We start from the raw sequence: 22,493 nt of genomic DNA, 5'->3' as shown, positions 1-22,493 counted from the left end.
AATTAACAACAGAAATAAAAACTATATAACAAAGTTATTTAAAAAATGGTCCCAGACCATATTTAATCCCTGACAAGTTGATCCCAGTCTGTTGATCCTATGGTCCCAGTCCATAGGATCCCAGTCCATATTTGATCCCACTCCAGGCTATCCCGGTCTGGAGGGTTCTGATCCACAGAATCCGTCCATGTGATTCCAGTCCAGGTGATCCCAGCCCATATTTGATCCCAGTCCAGTTGATCCCAGTCTGTGTGGTCCTGATCCATGTGGTCCCACTCTGTGCAGTCCCAACCCACAGGATCCCAGTCCATATCTGATCCCAGTCCATATTTGATCCCTGTCTGTGTGGTCCTGAACACACTCCCAGGGTCTGGAATTCCAGTTCCAAGCCAGGAAAAAATGTTCCTGCCCTTGAATTTCCTTGCTATCATCTCAAAAAATTAGAATGAAATTATAAATAAAGAAATAATAATTAAATGAAGAAATTTTGATGAAAATGAAATATAGTAATTTCAACTCTTACTTACAATACTCCAATAATGATTCAATCCAAAACAGCAATAATTATTGCTATAAAATTTCCAATAAATATGTATAAACAAATTATATACCAAGAAATAACTTTGGAAAGTTTTAACTCGATGACTAATACTTTAGATAAAAAATATCTAAAAAAACTAACATGCAATCTAACACACCTGAGTTAAACAATTCATATTACAAATATACTAAATATACACAAAACCAAATACCACTATAATTTCTCACACATTTTAACCAAACAATTTAACTTTAATAACACCCTTAAATACTCTAAAAAAAAAAATTAAAATTACTTCAAAAAATTTTAATTTCGGGTGGGTTGTTTCATTTGGATATTGGTTTTTGGATTCTTTGGGTTAGATGACTTAAAAAATGGGATTTTAATAGGAATTGAATCAGCTGAGAAGGTGGCACTCTGCAAACAGAACTGACTGAAAATGAACGGGACAGAAATCAGCAACTCTGAAAGTTTTATTTACTATCAAATACATCCCACCCAGCCAGCCCCACACAATCCCCATCCCACCAATCCAAATTGGGATCCCACTTCTCCCAATCCCTTCCCAAACCCAACTCACCCTGGCAGCTGTGGAATGGAGTGAGTTTGGCCTGGGATTGAGTGGGGGGAAATTACTAGGATTTTGTGGCGAGTTTTGGGATTCTCGTGATTTTCTGGGGGATTTTGCGTGGTTTTTTTGGAATTGTTGAGCATTTAGTGGGATTCTTTGAGGTCAAGGTTTATTACGTAAATTTTTGGGGTTTCTTGTGGATTTTTGTGCAATTTGGGGGGGTTTTTGTGGGGTTTTTTGGATATGGCCAGGATTTCTTTGGGTCCCGGGGTGGATTTTGTGTGACTTTTTATGGTTTTGCATACAATTTTGGGGGATTTGTGGGGCTTAATTGGGATTTTGGCGGGTTTTGTTGGGATTTCAAGACACTTTGTGGGCTTGTATTTCGATTCTAGGGTGTTCTAACAGGATTTTGTGAGATTTAATTGGGATGTCGTGGGTTTTATAAAGACTTTTGGGGGTTTAATGGAGATTTTGGTGCCTCTCAGCCCTTCCCCACACCCAGGGACAACCCACGGACCACCCAAGGCCCCCCAAAATTCCACTAAAAATCCCCCAAATCTCCCCAAAAAAACAATAAGATCCTCCAAAACCCCCGAGAATCCCACAAAATCCCAGTGGAACCCACCAAAATTAAAAAAAAAACCCTGCACAACACCAGTAAACTCCCTCAAAATCCAAAACCCCCCGAAATCCACAACCCCTCAAAACCCAATAATTCCCCCAAAAACCCAATAATTCCCCCTAAACAACAAAATCCCTCAAAACCCAAAAAAGCCACCACCAATCCCCCCAAAAATCCCTCCAAAAAAGCCCCCAAAATCCCCTCAGACTCACTGGGGCCGTCCTGGATCAGGGGGCACCGGCCGGTGGAACAGGAGCCACTTCAGGGGGCCCTCGGAGCTTTTTGGGGAGGGGGCACCATGGGAGATCCCCAAACACCGGGGGAGAACCCCTGCTGTGCCGCCTCCCCCTGAAACCCCCAGACCCCGGTTCAGGGTGGGCCTGGGACCCCCCGAGACCCCCAAATCTCCCCCAGGACCCCTCCAGGAACCCCAAACCCCCCAGAGCCCCCCAAGGTTTGCCCAGGACCCCCTGAGAGCCCCCAGACCCCAATCAGACCCAGCCCAGGATGTCCCCTGAGACCCCCCCAGACCCTTCCCAAGACCCACCCAGGACCCTGCCAGGACCCTCCAGACCCCTCCCCAAACCCAACTCAGGCTCCCCCAGACCCTCCCCAGATCCCCCCGGGACCTCTCCCCAAACCCCCCAAACCCTCTCCTAAAACCCTTCCAGACCCCCCCAAAGCCCCTCCCCAAAACCCTCCCAGGACACCCTCAGGACCCCCCAGAGCCCTCCCCAAACTCCTCCAGGACCATCCCAACACCCCCAGACCCTCCCAAGACCTTCCTACGATCCCTCCCACATCCCCCCCTCGAGACCCCTCTTAGGACCCATCCGCACCCCCCAGGTCCCCCCACAATGCCCCAGGACCCTCCCCAGACCTTCCAGACCCCACCCAAAGCCCCGGACCCCTCCCCAAAGCGCCCCCAGACCCCCCAGGACCCTCCCCCGCCCCCCCGATCCCCCCCCAGGCCCCTCCCGCACCTGTCCCGCGCCCGGCGGGTCCCGCCAGCGGCGGGGAACGGGGCGCAGCTTCCGGCTCGCCTCTGATTGGCCGGGGCGGGGAAGGCGGGCGTTGCTGAGGGGAGCCGCGCTGTGAATGGTTGGTTCGGGGACGTGCAGCGCGGTGATTGGTCGGTTAGGCGGGGCGCGTCGCTATTGGCTGGGAGCCGGCGCACGCGGCTGAGGCGGGAGATTGTGAGAGGAGAGCGGCAGAGGAGGAGCTGAGGTGGGGTCGGAGGGGAAACTGCGGGGGGGGGAGGAGGGGGGGTCTGGGGCGGGTCTGAGGCGAAAGGGGGGATTTTTGGGGGCATTGACGGGAAATAGGGGGGTGTGCTGTGGGTTTGGGGGGAATGTGGGGGGGTGTGAGGGGGCTTTGGTGGGTGTGAGGGAGCTTTAGGGGAAGTTTGAGAGGGTCTGGAGCGTTCTCAGGTGGGTTTAGGGGGATCTGAGGGAAATTGGGAGGGTCTGAGGGGATTTTGAGAGGAACTAGGGGGTTGTGAGGGGATCTGGGAGGTTCTGAGGTGGGTCTTGGGGAAATTTGGGGGAGTCTGGGGGGATTAAGGGGTCTGAGGGGGATTTGGGGCAGTCTGATGGATTTGCGAGGGGTCTCAGGTGGGTCTGGGGTGAATTTTGGGGAAAACTGGGGGGAGTCTGAGGGTCCTGGGGAGGTTTTGGGGGTCTTGGGGAGTGTTTTTGGGTCTGGAGTGGTCCTGGGCCAACCTTGGGGGACTGTGTGGGACCTGGAGGAGATTTGGGGGTCCCGGGGGGTCCCAGGCTCACCCTGAACCGGGGTCTGGGGGTTTCAGGGGGAGGGGGCACAGCAGGGGTTCCCCCTTCAGGTTTTTGGGGGGGTCTCCCATGGTGCCCCCTCCCCAAAAAGCTCCAAGGGCCCCCTGAAGTGGCTCCTGTTCCACCGGCCGGTGCCCCCTGATCCAGGACGGCCCCAGTGAGTCTGGGGGGATTTTGGGGGCTTTTTTAAGGGATTTTAAGAGGGGTTTTGGGGATTTGGTGGGGGTTTTTGGGGAGAATTACTGGGTTTTGGGGGGATGTTACATGATTTGGGGGTTTTTGTGGATTTGGGGGGTTTTGGATTTTGGGGGATTTTATTGTAGTTGTGGAGGGTTTCTTGGGGGGGATTTATTGAAATTTTCAAGAGTGTTTTTAACTTTTGGTGGGTTCCACTGGTATTTTGTGGGATTTGTGGGTGTTCAGAGGGTTTTTTGAGGATTTTTTGGAGATTTTGGAGGTTTTTAGTGGCATTTTGGGGGGGCTTTGCAGGTATTCCTGGATGTGGGGAAGGGCTGAGAGGCACCAAAATCTCCTTAAAATCCCCAAAAGTCCCTATAAAACCCACGACATCCCAATTAACTCTCACAAAGTTCTGTTAGAACACCCTAGAATCCTGATAAACACCCACAAAATCCATTGAAATCCAAAATCCTCATTAAACCCCACAAATCCCTGCAAAAATGTCTGCAAAACCATAAAAAGTCCCACAAAATCCACCCCGAGACCCAAAGAAATCTTGGCAACACCCAAAAAACCCCACAAAAACCTCCCCAAATCCGAACAAAAAACTCCACAAAATTCCTTAAAAAACCTGAATCTCCAAAGGATCCCACTAAATGCCTCCACAATTCCAATAAACCCCCCCCAAATCCCCCAATAATCCAAATAAACCCCCTCAAAATTCCAGAGAATCTCACAAAACCCTCACAAAATCATAGTAAAAGCCCCAAAAGTACAAAAAACCTTAGAAGATTTCAATAAATCTCGAAACACCCCCCTCCCACAAGGCCAATAGAATCCCCCAAAGTCCAAACCCACCAAAATCCACAAACCTCCCAAAATCCCCAACACCCCCCAAACTCAGTGATTCTCTCCAAAAACCCCAATAATTGCCCTAAACTCCCAACAAACTCCCCCAGCCCACTGGTATGAACCAGCTGTGCTCCACATGCTCCAGTTGCTCTCTTTCACCCTCACTTTTGTTCCAGTCACTCCCAGTATCTCCCAGTGTTCCCCAGTTCCCTCGTTCCCTCCAGCATGTTCCCAGTCACTCCCAGTATCCCCAGTATGATCCCATTTGCTCCCAAGCACTCCCAGTCACCCTCAGTTTAGTGGGACTCACTGCCAGTATGATCCCAGTTCATCCCAGGATAAGCCCAGCAGTTTCCAATGGCCCACAGCATTCACCCAGTCACTCCCAGTCACTCCCAGTTGCTCCTAGCATGATCCCAGTTCCTCACAGCTGCTCCCAGTCACCCTCAGCACCATCCCAGTTATTCCCAGTACATCCCATTTGCCCCAACATGGTCTCATTTGCTCCCCACAGGCTCCTGCTCACTCCCAGTGTGATCTAGTCTCCATCAGTGTGATCACAGTCTGCCCTGGCAGTCTGATCCCAGTATGATATCAGTACAAACCCAGCACAGTCCCAGTCACTCCCAGTATGATCCCAGTATAATGTCAGCACAAACCCAGTACAGTCCCAGTATGATCCTACTATGATCCCAGTACGATGTCAGTACAAACCCAGTACAGTCCCAGTCACTCCCAGTACAATCCCAGTATGATGTCCATACAAACCCAGTACAGCCCCAGTCACTCCCAGTACCATCCCAGTCCAGCCCAGTCCCTGGCAGCGCTGCCACTGCTGGGATCCCCCAGCCCTGGGTGCGTTCCCCCCTCCCGGAGGTGCCGAGAGGAGCCCCAAGGGCTGGCAGTGCCCAGGCAGGGTCCCCAGCAAGGCCCAGTTTGGATGTGCAGCCCCCAGTTTTCCCAGTTTGCCTCTCCTTTGGCCCGGGCCGGGTTCCCCCCGCCCGCAGCGGCTGGGAGCAGCCGAGAGCCCCGCGCTGCCCATCCCGACCTGTCCCGGCTCCATCCCCGCTCCTTCTGCGGGAACGGGGCACCGAGGGTGTCGCTGCTGCTGGGGGAGGAGGAGGAGGGAGGGAAGGGGAGGGATGGAGGGGGAGAAGGAGGTGGGGTTAGGGAGGGGGAGGAGGAGGGGGGGAGATGGAAGAGGAGGGATGAAGGCGGAGAGAGAGCAGTGATAGAAGCAGGGAAAGGAGGTGGGGTTAGGGAGGGCGAGGAGTAGGGATGGAAGGGGAGGGATGGAAGAGGAGAAGGAGGTGGAGATAAGAGAGCTGAGGAGGACAAGGAGCGGGATGGAAGGGGAGGAGCGGGAGGAAGAGGAGGGACAAAGGCGGATCAAGGCTGAGCAGACGGAACCACGTGCTCGAGCCCTACCTGAATTCGCAGCCCCCACCTGTGGGATCATCGCCCCCCCCATCGCGCAGGTGAGCGGGGAGGGGGAGCTCGGTCCAGATATCCCGGGGGGGATCCCTGGGTGGGGTTTTTTCGGGAGATGTTTGGAGAATGAAGAAGTCCAAGGCTTAGTGGAAAAGGCCCCTTGGGGGGACATCGGGAGGTGCCGGTGGTGGCTGCCGGCAGAGGCAGCCTGGAGGAGCAGAGCCCTGTGTCCCCCAGGAGCCCAAAGTGGGGAGCCCAGAAAGGGGGGAGCGCCGCCATTGGCGGGACCCTCAAGAGCTGGAGAGGGGCAGGGGGGACTCCTTGGAGCCCCTGCAGCCCAGAGCAGGGAGTGAGGGGAGGAAGGACCCGGGAGCCCAAACAGCCCTGGCATCCCAAAATAGTGAGAGTGAAGAGGGGGGAGCTTTTGGGATTGCTGGAACTGCCAGCAGCCTGGGGAGGGCAGGCACCGAGGAGAAGGGGGACCCCCAATCCAAGTGTGACCCCCAGCAGCTGGGACAGGGGGGAACCCCGAACACCAGAGGGACCAGGGACAGGGAACTCTTTGGAGGCTTTTTCAGGGCTGAATTTTGGTGTTTGGGAGGTTTTTATGGAGCCCAGGTGGCCTGTGACTTATAGAGATGGACTTGGGCAGAGGGACCTTCAAAATCCACGTGGTCATCCATTGTTTTACCCAAACCAGGATTTCCCATTGCAGCCCCTGGGAGGCAGTGAGGAAGAGGAAGGTGCCCCAGGACACTGAAGCAGGTGAGGAGGAAGTCAGTGCCCCTTTCCCCCTCTGTCCTGCTCCATCTCCCAGCCCAGCACGGCCCCCAGCTGCAGGACAGCCCTGGGGGGATCTCCTTCCCCCTGCCTGTGCCACGGAGGCAAATCCCATCCTGTTTTTGTCCCTCCTCCTCCAGAGCAGGAGCTGAGCATGGAGAGCAGGGAGGACAAATCCCCGGGGCAGAACCAGGCAGCAGAGGCCGTTTTGAGCGGCTCCACGGCGCAGGAACCCAACGGGGAGGAAAAGCCCCGGAGATCCTGCACGAGGAGGGGCTGCAAACGCAGATGGCAGGGATCTGAGGGGGAAAGAGCCAGCCTGGGCCGGGAAGGCGGCCGGAGATGGAGCCAGAGCTCAGAGCTGGTGCTCCATGAGCAGCTCCATGGTGGGGAGAAGCCCCACACGTGTGGGGAGTGTGGGAAGAGCTTCAGGAGGAGCTCCCACCTGATCCTGCACCAGAGGACCCACACTGGGGAACGGCCCTACGAGTGTGGGGAGTGTGGGAAGAGCTTCAGGAGGAGCTCCCACCTGATCCTGCACCAGAGGACCCACACTGGGGAACGGCCCTATGAGTGTGATCAGTGCAGGAAGAGGTTTCAGACCAGCTCCAATCTCCTCCAGCACCAGCACACTCACACAGAGGAGAGGCCCTTCCGCTGCCCCGACTGCGGGCAGGGCTTCAGGCGAAATGCCCATCTTGTCACGCACCGACGCATCCACACTGGGGAGAGGCCCCACGAGTGTGGGGAATGTGGGAAGAGCTTCAGCCGGAGCTCCAACCTGATCAGTCACCGGAGAACCCACACAGGGGAGAGGCCCCATGAGTGTGGGGAGTGTGGGAAGAGTTTCAGCCGGCATTCCAACCTGATCCTCCACCAAAAGATCCACACTGGGGAGAGGCCCTACGAGTGTTCTAAGTGTGGGAAGAGGTTTCGGAGCAACTCCCATCTCCTCCTGCACTATCGGATTCACAGAGAGGAGAGGCCCTTCCAGTGCCCTGACTGCGGGAAGGGATTCAAGCACAACTCCACCCTCATCACCCACCGGCGCATCCACACTGGGGAGAGGCCCTACGAGTGTCCCCAGTGTGGGAAGAGCTTAAGCTGGAGCTCTAACTTGACCCGACACCAACGGAGGCACCGGTAAGGGAAGTCCTGCGAGTGCCCCAAGTGTGGGAAGAGCTTCGTGTGCTGCTCCAGCTCCATCCCCCACTGGCGGAGCCACATTGGGCAGAGCCCTGGTCCCCCACATTCCTGTGATCCATGTTGGGAACACACCTGGCTGCTTCTCCTTTTGGTCTGGCAATGATTTTCTTGTGCCCCATCTTCATCCCTTAAAACCACCATAAACATGGTTAAATAAATGAAATTGATCAAAGATATCTAAAGTCCCACCATTTCTCAGATGTTTGAGGAGGAATTTAGGATTTGGGGACACATTCTGTGTGGAGTGCACCTGTTGCTAAAAGGCAGGAATTTGATCTAACCCTTCTTGTGTTGCTAACAACTCCTCCCCTGGCCCAAACCCAAACTCCACCCCTGGCGTACCCTATAAAAACCCCATGGCCCTGCCTTTGCCCTGTTTTTTGGGGTCAGAAATGGATTCTGGAGATCTCTGAAACCAAGACCTGTCTTGTTTGTTCCCGGCACCGGCAGCTGCAGCCTCCCTGGGCACCATGAACTCTGGAGAATGGGGGCAGCCAGTGAGGACAGGTCCTGGATTGCAAGATAAGTGTGTGTTGTGTTTGCCATCTGTCAGAGGTGGGGCAGTTATCTTCTGTGCATTGGGCAGTTTATCTCTTCCACAACCATTCCTCCCTCCAGGAGATATCTGCTGTTAATGGGCCATTAATTTACAGGAGAGTGAACGTGTTTTTCACAGGCAGCTTCACAGAAACTGGAAAACGTGGGGGTTCCCAGGAGGGGGCACCGCTGATCCAGGGCATCGAGGCGCTGCCTGCAATCGTCCATAACCACCCCTAAGGAGCCTCCAGGGCTTCACCCTCCATGAGCTGCAGAAGACGTGTCAGGAAAGGTGACAAGAGCCCGTGGAATGGTCCTTGTTGCAGGCAGATTAGCCATTTGCAGCTCTTCAAAACTCCCTCCTTTAAAAAAACGAAAAAACTGAAATCGTTCCTAAATGTGAAAAGCACGTTCACTCTTCTGTGAAAATGTAAAAAGTTTAATAAAGGACAATGGGAGACCAGGACCATGGAGCAATGGTTATTATGGCCGGGTGCATCTTGGCACTCAGCCAGGAGCACCCTGTTCCCTTCGGGGATCCCCCTGCAATGCCTTTTCCCTTACATCAGCCTGTTGCATATTCATAGACCCTCATGCATATCCATAAACTGCTTTACATATTCCAGGAATGATTTTACATGGCCCCTCCTTGGGTCTGCCTTTTCAGAGCATGTGTGTTTCTTGGCTGTGGTTTTGGCTCCTTCTCTTTATCACCTCCAGTTTTTGGGCCTTGGTCCACTCTGCCTTCAGATGGGGAGTGCTGATAGTTGGCAGATCTGTGCAGGTGTCCTCATCCTGTGTGCATTGGATGTTATCCCATCCCAGCAGGAATTTTAACACAAGCAGCTATTTCATGAAGCTTAATTAACAACAGAAATAAAAGCTGTATCTTTACAACAAAGTTGCTTTAACATCACAGATATAAAATCCATTTTAATATTTGCTAAAAGCCACTATTAGAAGATGTAGCCATAACATTGCCCATATCTTTCCTTACCCTTTTGTTCCCAAGTGTGCAGCAAGGAGTGAAAACTGCCAGCATGGCACGGGGTTGCTGCCATCTCTCCATCACCCCATGTCCCTTTCCTGTAAGAGCCTGAATGAGAGATGAGGGGCTCCAGGCAGCTCTCCAAAATGCAGTTTATTGTATCCAAGATGTTACAGCAGTCCAGGGTCTGGTGACAGAGCCTGTGCCTACAGCTGTCGGCTCCAGCTGCAGACAAGCCTGGGGACCCTTTAGCTTTGGTTATAGTGCATTAAATACTCTGCTTTGCTGAGCATCTTAATACAGTAGAACCAGTCATTACCTTTACTTTTATCTATAGCCTATCATAACTCCTGTAATTACCATATTCATATTACTATTCTCCAGTCACTAAAAGTTAGTACCTTGCAGTTTAAGCTAGAAGTTGTTTTTCAGTTTTCTTGCAATGGAAAATTCTGAGACCTTTTTTCTATTTGCAGTATTGACAGTCTTGTTTGCCTATGGAATCTTTTTGCTTGGTAAAAACATCTTCTTGTTTGAGGTGGGTTTATCCTTTGCTCTAAGCCATAAAAACCCCTTGTAAGTAGCACACCCTTTGCCTTAGTTACCCAGTAAGACTGGCCCAGCACTTCTTTTCTTCTATATCAAAACTTGCTTTCATTTCTATTCCTTCTTCAGATTCTGCATTCAAAAATCTTTCTGTCATGCACACATATCTGTTAAAGTTTCTTGTCGAACTTTCATCCTTCCCAACACTCTGTGCCACCCTGTCTCTCTTTTCCTGAGGGCAGAACAAGGGACAGAATCCATCCAGAGGTGACACGGGAGCGCTGCTGTCCTCTCTCCGTTCTGTGTCCTCCTTTCCCCCCCATCTTTCCATGTTCCCCTTCCCTGCCTGTCACTGCTGAGTCAGAAATGACACGGATAAATGAGTGACACACTCCATGCATCTTCAGAAAGCCAAAAATCATCTTTATTAGGAGACGCATTTTTTTATACTCAGTCCTGATTTCGGTGGACCTGATTGGTTATTTTACATTTCACACAATTGGCTAATTAAGAAAACCCCTTGGGGTAAAAATCCATGAGGAAAACAATTGTCACAAACACCACCTGCGAGGTTGTTCAGAATTCTTCATCTCCAGCTCCCTAATGTTTCCCAGACGGATCCATGGGAAATCTGACCTGGATTGTGTATCCACACCTACCCGGGAAGGTGACGGCCGCGCCGTCCCGGGCCCTCCCTCTAGAAATGGCGCTTACCACGCTGTTTAAGGTTCCCCTTTTTCCTGCCCAAGTCCTTCTTTTCCTGTCCCCAACCTCCCCTTCCCCCCTGCTGTTGGAACCCAGGGCACAGGGAATGTCTCCCTGCCTGTCCTGAGAAGTCCTGATCCCCAAGAGATCACTGCTTTTAACTTTTGTCCATGGAGAAAGCTTCCAAGACTTTGGGATGAATTGGAATCTACGAGTGTGTGAAATAGAGATTAGTGTAGTTTATCACAGGGTGAAAAACTGAGAGCTTTGGGTGTTTAGTATGAGGGTGGATAGAAGACAAGACAGAGGATTTTGGGCGTTGCCTGATCTCCTTCTCGTTCTTCATCTCCTCCATTTTCTGCTGTGTTGGGAGCACAGGGTGATTGGTTGGAAAGAGCTGCAATGCAGATGCTGAGTGGCAGACAAAGAATTAGTTACTGGTAGAAAGGTAAAAATAAAATGCGTTCTAAGAGTTAATTAGGCAAAATGATATTAAAAGACCTTGAACCTGTGTGTCCTGTGACTTTTGGTGCCTTCTCTTTGTACACTAAGTCTGGTGTGCAGATGGGGTGCTGAACTTTTGGTAAGAGAAAAATAAACAACAGCCTGAAGACTGAAAAAACCAAAGGTCTCGTTTTTTTCTCAATCCTGGCACAGAACTTTTTAGGGGTGTCCCCATCAGGGGATCCTCAGGGGGGGTTCACACCTCCCTCCTTCCCCCCCTTCCTGCCCCGCTGCTCAGCCCCGCTCCAAGCCCTGCACCCGGGGCCCTCGCCACTTCACAAAAGGAACCAAAATTACCCCAAATCCACCCAAAATTACCTCAGAACCCATCCTGAGGGGCTCTGGGGGAAATTTGAGGGGAGTTTTGAGGGGATTTGGGAAGATTTTGGCTGGGTTTGAATCCTTCACCCGCTTGGGCATCCACAAGGTACTAAAACCACCCAAAATTTCCTCCAAATTAACCCAAAATCCACAAAAAGTCGACCCAACAACCAGGCGGTTGGGGGGGAAATTTGTGGGGTTTTGAGATTTGGGGGGATTTTGTCTGGGTTTGAATCCTACACCAAATTTTGTGTCCAGGAGGTACCAAAACCACCCCAAATCCACCCAGAATCGACCCAAAATTACCTGAAATTAACCCAAAATTACCTCCAAATCCATCCTGAGGGGTTTTGGGGTAGATTTGGAGGGGTTTTAGGGGGGCATTTTGAGTGGATTTGAATCCTATGCCCACTTCAGCATCCACAAAGTACCAAAATCCCCCAAATCCATCCAAAATTACCTGAAATGAATGAAAAATTCATCCTGAGGGGGTTGGGGGGAGGTTTGGTGGGGGGGGTTTAGGGGTTTTGGGGGGGATTTAAGGGGGCTTTTTGGTAGTCATCATCATCCAAAAAACAACACCCCCTGCCAAAGCCGAGACCAAACCCTAAAGACTGTGCCCCTTGTGAAGAGGAGTTCAAAGAACTGCTCCCCTTCTGGGGAGGAGATCAAAAGCCAGAGGAGACTGAGCTAATAACTCATTAGGTTAAAAAGTATTCATTTAATCAAGTATCATCATTTCTGTTATTTTATCCTTTGTGATTAAGTCTCAAATGCTTTCCTATTCCTTGTTAATTTAGCTGAATGATATTCATTTTGGTTTTGTAAACTATTAAGTCATATTCTTCATGTTATATATGGGGTCCCATATGTCTAATTCAATAAACCACAAACTTAAAATTTAGCAGCAGTTTTAACTGAGATAAAACAATACAATCAAATAGAATCCAGTAGTTACAAAAAGAAATTTGGCAGTGGTTTGGATAAAGCATAACCAAAACTGCTCAGGGTATGGGGAGGGCTTCCCACCCTGCCTGATGTGCAAAAGGCAAAAGGATCCAAATACAACTTATGTACTGTGGGCTAATACACATTCATCAATGTTTTCCTGTAAATCTCCTCCTGTTTCTGCTTCTTGAAATCTACATCACCACACTCACAGCACATGGTCCAGCTGTGGCTAAGGGGGCTTCTGGCTCTCTGGAGCTCTCCTCTGAGGAAGGCCAACAGTCTTCCTCACTGTCCTCTGAACAACCTGGCAGGCTGTGCATGTGCCCCAAGTCCTGTGTTATGTAAGTAAGCACTACGCTCCAGTTAAGCCTTTTTATTTTATAGAAAAGAACACTCTTTTAGACTCCCTGTCTGGAATTGTCCCAACGTTATTCATGTCATGGCCGATCCTGTCCTGGGAGTTGTCTTAACTTCGTCTTGATGCCAATTCTGACTTGGGAGTCTTCCTAACTTTTGTTCATCAAGGCCAATTCCAATCTCCTGTATCCTGTTTCCCACATGTATCATCTACAAAGAAACCCATCTGCTTCATACTATGAATCACATATACCTTTCCAATTTTCTTCCCAAAATATTGATATAATTACAATTTTGTTAGCACAAACCACATCCATTTATCACAATTTCCCCCATCTTATCTTTGGATAATATTAACTCATGCTTTTTATTAAAGACTGAATTTTGGTATCTTCTACATCCCACAAATCCATGTTTTCACACTCCCTCATTTCTCTTTTTGATCAAATTTGATACATGTTATTTTACCTATGCAGGAAATAAAACATGGTATAGACCACAATAGAGTCCAGCTGGTATAAACCACCAGATTTTGTTAGCACAAATCATATCCATTTATCACAACAGGCCAAAAGCTTGGAAAAGGATGAAAGAAATGCTCCGATGACGACGATAACAAAAAAAAAACCCAAAATAATTTATCTTTGACAGCAAATGAACACGGGCTGCCCTCCAGCCCCCTGAGCCTGGCAGGCCGAGCGGTGCCGTTCCCATGGCATGAGGTGCTGGCAGCCTGAGGAGAGAAACCAGAGAGCCACGGTCAGTGGCAGCAGGCTCCTGTCCCCCTGTCCCGCCATGGCCTGTGCCCGGGCCAGGCTGCTGGCTGTGCTTAGAGCCCAAACCTCCAGTCCTAGTCTCTGTTTTTAGAGAAGGGCAACGTGGCAGGCACCGTTCCACCTCCTCCGCTTAATCACGGCACAGCAACTCCTCAGCAGCTGCAAGAGCGGGATGCCCGTGTGCCCGCTGCCGCCTGCCCAGAGCCCTTCTGCCAGCTGAGCTATGGAGCTGGGTGCCCACCTCTGGAGAGCTGCTGCCAGGAGAGGAGCCGATCACGCACCAGGTCCTTGTCCTTCTGGAAGGGGCTGTCCCTGCACACCGTGGCCCCTGGGGTAGTGCTGGCACTGGACGTGCTCCACGGACGCTGCAGGCGCTTCCCCATCCGGTCTGGGCACCAGGTGTAATCCTCCTTGGAAAAACAAAGAACAATTGCATGAAAGTCAATTCAAAACAAGACCTGGAAACAAGAAAAAGCACAAAGCCTGTCACCATTCCACAGGCCTGAGGAGGGTCTGACCACTCAATGAAAGAATTAAACCTGCCCAAGGGTGGGGAAAATCCCCACCTTTCCTCCCGTAAACGCACCCCCCATCCACACGGAGGGATGCTTTTGTCAGGCTGGCTGCCCCTGCCTCAGCCCGTGCCAGCCTGGCTGGCAGAAGCTGTCAGCAAGGCCAGCAGCCGGCTCCCTTTCCACAACTGCAAGCAAGGGATGTTGTTTCATATATAAATTTGTGTATGATTGTAACCTAATCATTGTAGTACACATTACTAGTCTCCCTAAAATAGTATATAAGTGCTTGTATCCCACAATAAAATCGGATTCTGATCACCGCGTCAGTCTCCCCGTCTCTCTCCATCGCTGACACTTCCCTGATAAAGAACTGTTATTCCTGCTCCCATGTTGTTACCTGAGAGCCCCCTTTAATTTCAAATTTTTAGCAATTGAGAAGGAAAGGGTTTACATTTTTCCATTTCAAGAAAGGCTCCTGCCTTCCTTAGCAAACACCTGTCTTTCCAAACCAAGACACAGGAGCCACCTGTATTATACATGGAAATACTTCACACAAAAATAACAAGAGCCTCAAAAAGGCAAAACAGCTTGGTAATTTGTAGAAAGTAACTCTGATCAAAAAAAAAAATGTGTGAATAGATTGGTCTAAAGATGACATTCACAATTTTCCTGGGGACATTGTGCACTGTACTGTAGCAGGGGACAGCCACTGGACATAGCCAGCAGGATAACTGGATATGCTTTTCAAACTTATTCTTAGTATTCATTGAATTCTTCATTGAATTCTCATCCTTCTGTACACTTCAGCTCTGTTGTAAACTTCAGAGACATTTTTTCACAAGCTTCTAACAAGTTACTCTGGATCCATAATTCCTGAGACCAAATGGAGACCAAATGCCAAGTGGGATTACTCTTTTCAAAGCCTGGAGTCACACAGAATGAAGCAGCACTTAAATCATCCTGTGCATCCCATACACATAACAGTCCAGTCACTGACCATCTGCAATAATTTTTTTTACTTTTGCTACAAATTACCTTCAAGAATAAGCTACAAATAATATCTTGATCTGGTTTAAATTCAGGGACGGCACTGCAATTGCCCTAAAAAATTCTAAGGGAACCTAGTGCTGTTGCAGTAATACAAGAGAACTGTAAGTGTGTATTACTAGTTGTTATTCATAATAGGCAAAAATGGCTCAGATCAGCTTTGCCAAGCAAGAAACAAGTCATGCAGAGTTGAAATGATGGAGTTGGGACAGTGTAGCCAGTCTGCTTTTTGTGAGAGATGCTCTTAAGCAGTGGCTGTAGTAATGTACTCATCTCCTGTAACTTTGCTCCTTGTGATCTACTGTCCACCTCAGCAACTTTTTCTGCTCTTTTTTTTTTCTTTATTTTTTTCAGCTGAGTACCAAAAGGAAACACAGAACTGCAATGTTGCTACCAAATTAATAGATTTTTTTTTTCAAACTAAAAAATACTCACAGCTTTTAGAAAACACATCAGAAGTGTTGGAAAGTATAAACAATACAAGGTATTGAACAGGATTTTTACATAATACTACATCAGCCAAACAAATGGATAGTAAGGCTTGAGGAACAAGGATGTAATTAAAGTTTTATTAAAAGCGCTTCTTTTGTTCTGTGTGTGGTAACTGTCATCACCCTGATGTAAATACTTCACAATCTATTCAAATTTTCCTAGGCTGTATTATTTTGCAATCAGCTATGATTTTTTAAATTTCTCTTGTACCCATCACTGAATTATCTGAGCACAATCTCCAAACAAGACATATGGTAAAGTAGCAAAGGGCTGCAATAACTGAGCAGCCAACAGGATAAGCCACACTGGCACCTATTGGCTTTGCCAAATCCTCTGTGAGTGCTTTCGTTTCTTTTCCTCTTTGGTTTAAAATGCAACACAATTTCATTACTTCTGATGGCTCACCTCTGAAAGAAAAAGGCAGTAGCTGTTTTTGGTAGGGTAAGTTGCATTTGCAAATTGGCTCACCTCCTTGGCAGCAGAACTGCATTTTTTCTTATCAAAGCTGCTCCTCAGTTTGAGTGGGGAGAAGGCGCAAAAGGATGAGAGAGGCTGGTGGAGCTCTGATGGTCTGAGGATCCAATGGTGCAAAGAGCTGGAAGGTGAAATACCTTCTCTTGAGTTCAGGGTCATTAGGGAAAGGGAGTGTGTGCCCGAAAGCTCAGCTCTGTCAGCCATATTCACCAAGTAAAAGGGTTTTTTTCCTGCACCTGTGTGTGTGGCCAATGCCAAGGGATGGCAGCTCTTTCTGTTGTGGGGGCATTGCAGCCTCCAACTGCAGAGTATGCAAACTGAGCTGCACTGAAATGTGTTCTCCAGGGCTCAGTTTTGTGGCTGGTCCTGGCTAACTTCTTTATTGATGATCTGGAGGTGGAGATTAAAAGCACCCTCAGTAAATTTGCAGATGCCCAGTTGGGTGGGAGTGTGGATCTGCTGGAGGACGGGAAGGCTCTGCAGTGAGACTTGGACAGACTCGATCAATGGGCCAAGGACAAGGGTGTGAGGTTCCACAAGGCCAAGTGCCACATCCTGCAGGTCACCAGCCGCTTCAGTGTGAGCCAGAGTGTGCCCAAGGGGGCAAGAGGCCAATGGCACCTGGCCTGGATCAGCAGCAGTGTGGGCAGCGGGACCAGGGCAGTGCCTGCCCCTCTGTGCTGGGCACTGCTGAGGCCACAGCTCGAGGGCTGTGTCAGCTCTGGGCCCCTCGGGAAAAAGGACATTGAGGGGCTGAGTGTGTCCAGAGAAGGGCAGCAAGGCTCACAAAGTCTCTAGAAAACATGTCCCATGAGGAGTAGCTGAGGGAGCTGGGTTTGTTCAGTCTGGAGAAGAGGCTCAGGAGGGACCTCAGCGCTCTCTCCAACTCCCTGACAGGAGCGTGCACTGAGGGGGGGCTGCTCTCTTCTGCTGGGCCTGCACTGAGAGCCAGAGGAAGTGGCCTCACGTTGAGAGGAAATTCAGGTTAGACTTTAGAAAAAAAATTTCACTGCTCAGGTGTTCAGGCCTGGGAATATGTTGGCCAGAGAGGTGGTGCACTTGCCATTCCTGGAGGTGTTAAAGAGGCCTCTGGATCTGACACTGGCAAATGGTTCAGTGGTTTAGGGTTTGAAGTGACAGTGCTGGGCTAACGCTGAACTGATGCTCTTCAAGATCTCTTTCACCCCTTTCGTTTCTACAATTCCAAGCGCTTCCCGCCTGGCCGAGGGGAAGGCTCAGGGCTGTCCCGAGTCTGAGGGCGGCCGCGCTGGGGTGGCGCTGCGGCTGCGGCATCTCCTGAGGGGCCGGGCGGGGCTCTGCCCTCAGCTCCGCGATATCCCCGCCCTCAGCCCGGCGGGGCCTCCGCTGTCCTTCAGCCCGCAGATCCCACCCCTCAGCCCGGCGATCCCACCCCTCAGCCTGCAGATCCCACCCCTCAGCCGGACAGCGCTCGGCAGCGGGCACCCGCCTCGCCTCGGGGTCTGCCCGGAGCCACCCGCGCCACTGGATCACAGGTACCCGAGCCGTGCCCCATTTCCCCCCTCGGCACTCCCCAGCCTTCCCACAGAAGAATGCAGCTGCTGTTTCTCTTTAAACTGTTGCCTTCCAACTATCCCACCCCCCCGCCCTTACTTTAAATATGTATATGTTCTTTCCCTTTTATATTTAGGCTGATCTGGAGTGCTTGCTAAGGCTTCAGAGGGGAGCTCTGATAACGAGCTGTAAATCACTCACGGCCCATCTGAGGGAGGAGGGTGCGAGGGAGCTGAAATAGGCCAGGAGAGCCCCAAGTCCTGTTCCACAGCGCAGCGTCCTCACGGCCTCAGCTGCTGCTGTGGGGTTTGGTTTCCACAGGACGCCAACAACCCGCACTTCTCCCCTCTGGCCTTTGCTCCCTGGGTTTTGAAGGATAAATCCTGCCCAGGCTGGCTGGTCTACTGACCGTGCCAGCCATGTGCTCTGGTGCTGCTGAGCACACACATTGACAGATCTGCACTTCTCCAGGAGTGGTTTCTGAAGTTTGAAGCAATGTTACTGGGTTATTTTCCATAACTGATGGAGAAGAGTTTTAGATGCAACATTTGCCAGCTGTTTGTTGAAGCAAATCTAGTTTTCTTTCCACCTTGCTCTGTGATGGAACAACCGAGGTGAGCTATTTGTGTCTAATTAATGTAGGCTGGCTTATCAATACTATTTTGCGTACCTCCTGTAGGTTGCAAAAGTCAAAAAGATGCAGGTAAAGGTCAAGATGTGTCCTCGTATACATCCAGTTTTAAATTCCTTGCCTTGTGCTTCTTATATTGCATAATTGTATAAACATGTATTAAATGAAACTCTTCTGTAAAGTAATTAGCTCCAGAGCAAACTCATTTTTACAGGCTTCCTTTTGTTTGGGTGGGTTGTTTTTTTTGTTAGGCTGGCAGGGTGGTGGCAGTAGGACAAAAAGAGGTGAGGAAGGCTGGCAAGCTTTTCCTTGTTGTGGCAGGGTTGGATTTGCAAGAAATGAAATGCATGTCTGTTATTACTGCAGGGAGATGAACTCTCTGAATTCTCGCTGTGTAAGGGAAGCAGCAAAGGAATGGGGGCAGTCAGTAACTCCCAAGAGAAAGCAGGGCTGGCTGTCTTCATTAGGATGACAATGATTCTGCTTTGAGCCTTTGCTCCACTTGGAGAAGGAAAATGAATCCATTCTTAAGCTGCATTTGCCACTGATTTAAAGTTTCTACCTGGAGCGAAGTAATTTTTGGAGAAATTGTAAGAGGTTACTGTGATGCTTGCATCAGCCTTCTCTGTTTGGGACTTGGGGCATGTTTGAGGGAGCATCTTTGTGCCTCCAAAGCTGAATGTCACTCTGCTGCTCTGCTCTCAGAGGCTGCCCCGTGGGGTTTGTGAAGAAGCAATGCTGTGGGGTTTTGTGGGTTACATGGTTCATGTAATGTGGCAATGTCTTTGGAGAATTTCAGTGGGTTCTCCCTGTAAGGAACATGTCTCTGTGTGTCACTGCCCTTGGTTTGGTCAGTGCTGCCAGAACAATGCTGATGGTTTGGTGGCTCCTTGAGCAGCAGGAGGCCAAGTGTTTTAGAGTGTTCACCCCCTAAGTAACATGACTTGGTCTTAGTGCCAGTTGTTGGCTGATGGCAAAGGTGGCCACTCTTGTAAGGAAAGTTGGATCAGCTTTGTTGTGATCAGTGACACAGAGCAGGGGATGTTCTTTACTGACAGTGCCCCTCAGGGGTAACATGGAATGACCTGATTTCTGCAGAATGTCCACTCTCAAAAGATGATCACCTGTTAGTTACAAATGCAGGGCTGTTATCAAGGACTGTATTTTCAAAGGAGAACTTTGCCATACAAGAATACATTCAGCTGTCTGTGTGTGAGATGACAAAGTAAAAGCAGAAAACTGGGAATAGTGCATTTTGGCAAAATGGTGTCATTTCTACTGCATATATTATAAACACTGCTAATCTGAACAGAACTGAAAAAACCTTTTCCTTGCTGTTGTAGAACAAGAACAGAGATTTAAAAAAAAGGAACACTCAAAAGGTGCAGATAAGTCAGTGTGGTAAGATATCTAATATAATTTGTCATTATAATCTGCATCAATTTTACAAAGTTTTAGTAGACTGTGATAGGCCTGTTGTGGGGTGGTGAGCAGTTGGGAGAACATGTTTTTTCCTAATTTCCACATTTTGGATACTGTATTGGATATGCAAAGGGTAAATCCAATGTCAAACCTGCACACATAGTAAAACACACCAGCACGAAGTCACGTTTTTTGTTTTTAATTTGCTAATAGTTATCCACATTTTTATTGTATTTTAACTTCTTTAAGAACCCTCAAACCTTGTAAGGGTTTACTGTTAACAATATCTTCTGTCACTGTTAGAAATAATTATCAACTAAGTCTTTTAATGATACCCCAAAGACTAAGAAGCAGATTTTCCAAGTCTGTTTTCCCACCCAGGGTTGTGTGTAGGTGCCCAGAGAATATTTTGTGTTACATCTCCACCCACCTGACTGAGGGCTCTGCTGCTGTGCTGCATGGTTTATGTCTCCTGTACCTCAGTACCACGGAGCAGCCTTGTGCTCTTGGACTCCTTCCTTACTACTCCACAGATTTTCAACTGCACCCTGAATTTTATTTGCACTCTGAATACTTTAATGGCTCTGTATTATTTACACTTAATGCACCTTGAAGCTGTGAATTTAATATTTAGTGGTTTACATCAGACTTACTAAGAATTTCTAGTAATTAAATGCCAGAAATATTAAAAGGAGGCTGTTACTCTGACAGGAACTCCTGCTCAAATAACAAAGGATGGACAGAAATATTTCTAGGTTTGTTGTTTGTGGCTGAATAGAAGTGATGTAGCTCCATTTTGGCTCACTTCCCCCCCTTTTTTAAAACACACCTACATACTGCATTTTGACAGGTTTATTCTAATACTGACTAGATTAATAGAAAAGATAACAACTTTAATGAAGCTTTTTGTGTTTGCTCCTAGATATGAAAACAGATCTGAACTTACTGCTGGAATGCCTTAAATCTCAGTTGGACTGCCCTCTGTCTCAGCAGGAGGCTGTGGTCACTGTCTATTCCATTTGCCAACAAAACAGTAAGAAAGGCTTTTCCTTAGAAACAATGCAGGCATTTATGTTCCCCATATATGCCAAGGAACTGGTGGGCACTGTAAAAATGTCTAAAGGACATAAGGCTTGAGATGTTGGAAAATCTTAGAAGCCTTTCATTTTGCAGAGAAACAGAAGCAAAATTTTCTGTTCTTTTTTCCTCTTGTAGGTGAAGCAATCGAATACTTTGGAGAAATTGGTGGTTTGATGTTTAAAAATGACCTTGCCAAGTCGAGTGCTCATTGCATTGTAAAAGAAGCAGCTTTATTTACATTGGGGATTATTCTAGAGAGTAATGGCAATAAAAATAACACTGTTTGTATTTCTGAGTGTGCTATGGCCCCCTGTCATTACTTGTGCTCCTGCTTTGTCTCCATTTTCTTTTGGTCTCACAAAATGAGACTACAAGATTGTCAGTTGGAGCAAGGGCAGGGAAGGTTCCCCAGTTGCCCTGTCCATCCCCAGATTTGATCTGTGCCTTGCTGACTTGTGCACACAGGGTGTCTTTAAGTTACCAGACAGCTGCACTCCCCCTGTCCCTCAGCAGCAAGTGTTCAGTGACTCCTGGATTGTTCCAAAGCTTGCCAGGGTCCTGCTTGGTGTAGAACTCACTGCAGGGGGAAGCCCTCAGACACTTCATAGTCCTGCCCTGTCTCTGCTCCCCACATAGTGGCCACAACTGAAACTTAATAATTTAGGATAATGAGTAGCTTACTTTAGGACTTAATGGTTTTCACTTTTTGTTTTCAGTGTCTTGTCAACAGACTTTGTGTACTTGTGCATTGCTTGAAAAACTCATTTTATTTTGAATTTAAAAGGATTCTGATGTGAACTTGAAAAGAATGTCTGTTTCTCTCATCTTAGTACTGGTGTCAAATAATGGTAAGTTGGTTTTTTTTCTGTGTTATGATAACTCTCCTTTTCTATTTGCCAATCTGCAGTCCAAAATTTGGAACATGCAATAAGCAATGTTGTGGTGAAGTGAATTTATAAAGATGAATGTTTGCATGTAACCGAACCTGAATTGTCGAAGTAGGTCATTGCTCACTGGGATTTCCTTAAACAGAAGAACATGGTTTAGTTCTAAAAAGAGAGTTTGCAAATGCAAACCCATAGTTTCTGAGAGTGTCTACAAAGAGAGAGACATAGAAAGGTTATTTACCAATATGTTGATATGATTTTACATTTCCTTCTGGGGAGGATATGTGCTTAGGAAAGGGAATGTATGTATGTAAATTCAACTTGCTGTTAAGATTTTGTCTGCAGTTGCATTTGTCTCTGGAGTCTTGTGTGTTCTCTTTTAGAAAATGGGCAAACCCATGTCAGAGACACAGGCTGCATCAGCCTGCTGCTGCAGTTGTTCAGGTGAACAGGGTTGCAATTCAAACTGACAGGTAGTAGGCTGGTTAGCAGCTATGTTTCCTTGACTATCTGGGACTTGTTTGCATTGTCCTTAACGAACAACTCTCTCCACATCTGAGAAGAATCTGTCAGCTGAAAACACTGATCCCTGCTATCAGCTCTGGTCCTCAGTGTGCAGCACTCTCTGTGCCTGTGTCAACAACCCCCAGCACGGGACGTGTTGCTCTGAAAACTGTGGAAGAAGTTCAGAGATATTCTCCAAATCGGTAACACTTTGGTTTCATTTTTACTGTTCAGCTGAAGTTGATTT

At 48.6% G+C, this 22,493-nt stretch overlaps 2 pseudogenes; one reads left to right on the top strand and one right to left on the bottom strand.

The window, feature by feature from the left end:
• Positions 1–22,493, bottom strand: part of LOC132334706 (zinc finger protein 850-like) — a 1,213,125-nt pseudogene that overhangs the window by 73,106 nt on the left and 1,117,526 nt on the right.
• Positions 6,914–14,066, top strand: LOC132334513 (zinc finger protein 391-like; annotated as a pseudogene).

The sequence above is a fragment of the Haemorhous mexicanus genome, chromosome 16 (genome assembly GCF_027477595.1).
Source record: "Haemorhous mexicanus isolate bHaeMex1 chromosome 16, bHaeMex1.pri, whole genome shotgun sequence".
NCBI lineage: Eukaryota > Metazoa > Chordata > Aves > Passeriformes > Fringillidae > Haemorhous > Haemorhous mexicanus.
The sequence above is the reverse complement of the archived record's forward strand: the minus strand, read 5'-3'. Positions and strand labels throughout refer to the sequence as shown.